This window comes from Etheostoma cragini, chromosome 17 (genome assembly GCF_013103735.1).
Source record: "Etheostoma cragini isolate CJK2018 chromosome 17, CSU_Ecrag_1.0, whole genome shotgun sequence".
Classification (NCBI taxonomy): domain Eukaryota; kingdom Metazoa; phylum Chordata; class Actinopteri; order Perciformes; family Percidae; genus Etheostoma; species Etheostoma cragini.
The window spans coordinates 25770804-25775971 of NC_048423.1; the positions used below are offsets into that span (position 1 = coordinate 25770804).

The window sequence follows — 5168 nt, forward strand, 5'->3', positions numbered from 1 at the left end:
CAGTGGAGCCCACAAATTAGAAGATAAGGTCATAAAACTGGCATCCCTGTGTAGCCAATAAGAAGACGAGTTGATTGACACCAAACCTGCCAACGAAAACTATACCTGTGATCTTTTACAGCTGTCTGAAGGCAGAAATATGGACGTCTAAATAAATCTATGTATTTACTTCTTTCAGACATATCTGTGAGTGATGTGAATGTGTGTTTGTATTTCAGAAGTTTTGTATTTAGCACTTTTTTGGCTTTATTAGAAATAAGAAATAAGACAACCGCACAGACACATCTGTAGAAATACATTCATACAAAATCCATTTTATAAGTCATTTTTTTCTGGATTTTTTCTGTTCTAAGTTGAGACATGAGGCTAGGTTACTATTTAAGTATATAGCCCCTATAATATGCTTATAGTAGTGCTTTTTATTAATTTTTCAGATGATTTACTTGGACGGAAATAGAAATTCTGTGTTCTAACCTCTGTAGCTCTGTGTCAGTAAGGCCTAGTGTCACACTGCCACTAGAAACAACAAGTTGGGAGTGTTAACTTCCCAATGAACTCAGGGTCATCCCAGAGGGCCAAAGCATGTGGAAACAGCAGCACTTTTTTAAGGGTAAAAATTTAGGCGAGAAAAACATATATTTTCAAGTGTTACTGAACAGTTGGCCTAATGTTTTTTTTCTTCCTAATAGCTTACATTGGTTTCATAACCTTCTCAATTAGTCTTACATCTCCGGACTAATAACGTGGCCTTCATAAGGTAGGCTACATATGTAGTGTAGTTTACATTCATCACACCGGGAACACCACAAGGCTTCTTAATCTTTTTATTTTGGTGCGGTTACTTGTCAGAAGAATTAAAAAACATGAATATTGTTTTTCATATGCTCACAGCATATATTGAAGTCACTTACTTTTTTGCTAGTTGTTGTCCCTTTCTGGTTGTTCTGTATGAACATTAATTGTACGAATAATTTTGAATATCTTATAGAGATTTGTGCATGGTTGTAAAACATGTTCTCACGTTGTGCATAAGGGTTTGAAATTAAGCGTAAAGTCCTTGGTCCATTTCCCGAGAAACATTAGTTCCCTCTGCTCTCTTTTGAGGCAAATGCTATATTTTTCCCTTTTTGCATACCCTTCCCCTCCTCGTTAATTTCCATTAGAGGCTGCTGTTCATTGGGTGAAACATATGGCGCATGCGTCTTCTCAATTCTGCATCAGTAAATCTGTTATCGATACCGTGGTCTATGTGAGAAAGACGTGAACGTGCACTTATCCCAGCTATCTACACCTGGCTTGACATAGTTCCACCTGTTCATCCTGGCTCAGCAAACGTGCAACTGATTAAGCCGCGATTAGCGGATCAAACTAAGTCAAGCTGCGCTTTTTCATTTATCCTGGATATCTTTATTCTACTTTCGTGAAACAGGCCCCTGGTTTCTTCTAGTAATGTTTTGCCGCTGTAGTTGTGGCCCTTTTATTTCAGGATTGTTGACTTGTTACTTCTGATCCTAAAATACAAATGATCAAAACTGAATCATATGATATCATTATGATTCAATGTCCGAGCAACAGCGTATGTGTATGAAGGTCAAGCCTGTTAACACCATGCCACTGGAGTAGGTTGTATAATCCTACAGTAGGACTCTAGACTTTACTGCTGAATTTTAATTTTTCATATGGTTGCACAAAAATATTTCTATGTGGCTTTTGGCGTCACAATAATGTCTTACATGTTATTACCATAATTTTGCTTGCACAAAAATGCAAGCTGCTTAGCCACTTTATGATGATCCCTTTAAGAACCACATTCTAACTTTAACTGAGTGTGTGTTGCTAACTGTGTGTCAGTGATGAACACAGTGTTCAGTGGCGTCCTCTTGTTTTCTCTCTGGACACATTGCAATGGGACAGCATGTCCATGAGCTATACAGAGACGGGGTGAGCTCTCCTTAAGCCACTACAACAGTTTTACTGGAAAATCCACAGGAAAATATGGATATTTAACAGAGAAAATGATCGTAAAAAATAAAACTGAAAATATATTACAAAGATTCCATGGGTATGACCCTATAGATGTTTATTGACTTGTATCATACAATGGATATCTGAATTATTACCATTTAATTCAAAGAAAAGCTGATTAGGGCATTGATTTCCCAAATTTACTTAGATTCACAAAGTCCAGATTTGATTATATTTGAAGGCTCATTTAACTCTAGTGGACCAACCAAGCTGTGGTCTGCCTGGTCTCGGTTGGTCTGTTGGTAGCTCCGGGCTACTTACTGAGCTACCACTACCACTGGTTGAAAAATCAGCAATATCATGTTTGTTGTCACAACAATTAACTAAATTAAACATTTTACCAAACTAATTTATGCTTTTATGAATGCAGAATCCATTTCATCAAATATAAATGACCACCAAATAGAATTTAGCGGGTTAAGGTCTGACTTAAAATTAGTTTATGGATATAAAGTTTTTTAGGTGAATTGGAGCCAAAAATCTGCAGAATTTAGGCAATGTCTGGAGGTTAAATTTTCATTTCAATTTTATTTATAGTATCAATTCATAACAAAACTTATCTAGAGACACTTTACAGACAGAGTAGGTCTAGACCACACTCCAGAGTTTACAAGGACCCAACCACAAAAAAGTTGCCAGCCTGTGTTTTGGCCAGACATGTGCACTAAATATGTCATAATGTTGTTACATACACACACAACCCAGTTCATGAATCAGGGAATGAATAAACATAAACAATTTTACTACATTTGACTACCCCCCCAGTAGATGCCATACAGCACTGGTTTGAAATTGAAACAATAAAAGTTGGAGTTCCTTTCTTTTTGTCCAGTCAGGCAGCAGGATGTGCAGGCAGATTTTTTGTTTAGGCGGACATTTTTAGAAGCCCAGAGAGACAAAACAATGTGTGCGACGTCATTACAGGGGAATATGGGATGGGTTGACTCTCTCTCTCTCTCTCTCTCTCTCTCTCTCTCTCTCTCTCTCTCTCTCTCTCTCTCTCTCTCTCTCTCTCTCTCTCTCTCTCTCTCTCTCACACACACACACACATTCACTCTCAGAAATGGTACAGAAATGTAATTACATGAATTGTATAGTTCACTGGAAATTTAACTTGCTAAGTTATCATGAATGTTGGGGGATACAGGGCAAGAGGACACGCAGAAACAAAGACCAACGTGTGCACCAGCATGTTGTGATACATTTCCGGCTCTGCTCTTTTCCACTTTACCTTGTGTGGTCCCTATATTTAGCTCACTCCAGGAAAGCCAACCAACACAGGAAGGAAAGCTAAGTTGGGAAAGAATTGAAGGAAGTCTAGTGGCCATTTAGACAAACAACTCTGACAGTGCAATCAGTGCTAGCTCAACGTGCAGCAGTACTCTGTATGGCTGAGACAGACAGAGGGCTTTTGGAATAAGAGAGGCCCTTCCGAAGAAAGAGATAGAGATAGTAGAGAGCTATGCTGGGTTCACTAGCAGTCTGTTTGATCCAGCTGGATTTGGGTTTGGATGTGAATTTGGAGAGGCAAAAGGTGGATCTCCACACAACTATGCATCCGGTCTGCTGGTAGATCTTGGCTCTCTCCGATGAGGTAAGGTGCTTATGTTGTTGCCTAAATGTTTCAATAGAATCAACTTTATTGTGAGTTTGAATGTAGTCTAATGTCTGCTGTTTTGGATGGCCACTGTTCAGTGAGTTGTGCGTTTGCTTCCGTTGTTAATACCACATATCAGTACTAATTCTACTTGTTGTCCTTGTATACTTTTTCAATGTATTTTATAGTGTGTGATGAACACAATTATGGCTCCCAGATGACGAGAAAAATGGAGTGAAGTCACTTAATCGCCCCATAGGCGTCATTTCCTACTTCTGTTCTGTTCATTGAATCGCTTCATTACTAATCATCTCCTTAACCCTTCATTGTCTGGTATTTATGAATAAACACAAACCATCACCTTCCCAACATTAGTTTCAGACGATTGCACCAAGGTTGCTTGAAGTTATCTATTGTGGGAGATATGTACACAGATATATTTACATACTTACTTAAGTGTGTAAGGTATGTGAGTAGCTTTCTGTCTCTACATGTTAGAAGACAGAAATCTCTGCTTTCATCTTTTAAACATTTTCTGCAGATGTAAGAATATTTCATTCTACACAGTTTTCCTTCTGCTGCTGCATCCAGCAGTAAATCACACCTTTTTGTTTAATCTTTATTAAAACTTAGGATCAAATACATGTTTAGTTTCTGTGCAGTTTAGCTATGTAGCTCTGTGGTATTATGGGCTGTAGGTTGGGGACAGAGTCATGTGTGGGAGAGATCAGCTGATGCAGAATAGGACAGGAGGTGTAACAGCTGAAACATTTTCCTCTCCTTGTCTCCTCTCTTCTTTTTTCTCATCTGTCCTGTTACATCCTTAGGTTACAGCCATGTCCATCATGGTAAACAAACACTTCATAATTAGCCTATATGAATTATGGTAATGTAGTTTTTTTGCAGAAGAGGATTAAGGCCACATTTGAAAAACAAATTTGGACATAAATCCGACTTCTGAGATTGAAATAAAATATTTTTTAGGATTAAGACCCACTGTATTAATCCCGCAAAGTGAAAATATAGTAAATAATCTCAGAATTCTAATTTTAAAGCTATAGTGCGTAGATTCTGTCTCCCCGTTGAGGAATTCTAAGTAATGACAACACTTTCGGCGCATCAACATGATACATGCCTTCCGTGCTCGCACCCCCCCCCGCACACAGTTCCTAGTAGCCAAAGAAGACAAGGAGGATTGACAAAAACATGATGGACTCTTCAGAAGAGGTGGTTACTTCACTCAAGTTTCTGCGTGGGAAAGTCCCCAGACTTTCAAAGTCTTCTGAGTCTTCTACATAGTCATACTGAGAAATCCAGAGAGTTGTGTGGAGCTGATATTCTTAATTAGCTCTGTGGTAACTCATTTGGCGATGACTTTACAGTTATGAACGTTCATTAATATCAAAATGTTACACACTAAAGCCATTAATTAGTGTCAAACTCATCCATTTCTCACATGGGGCTCTTATCCTCTTCTGTAATTATTTAATGACAATAATACCTTTTTTTTTTTTTTTTTCTTTTTTTTTTTAACAAGCTAGTTTAA

The 5168-nt window shown here is 38.1% G+C and overlaps 1 protein-coding gene across 1 annotated transcript in view; it reads left to right on the forward strand.

Annotated features, from left to right (window-relative positions):
- The first annotated feature begins 3319 nt into the window (after positions 1-3319).
- Positions 3320-5168, forward strand: part of rasgrp3 (RAS guanyl releasing protein 3 (calcium and DAG-regulated)) — a 35626-nt gene continuing 33777 nt past the window's right edge. The window contains exon 1 of the mRNA XM_034898561.1: positions 3320-3619. The gene's annotated coding sequence lies outside the window, so the exon portion shown is untranslated. The remainder of the gene's footprint in view (positions 3620-5168) is intronic.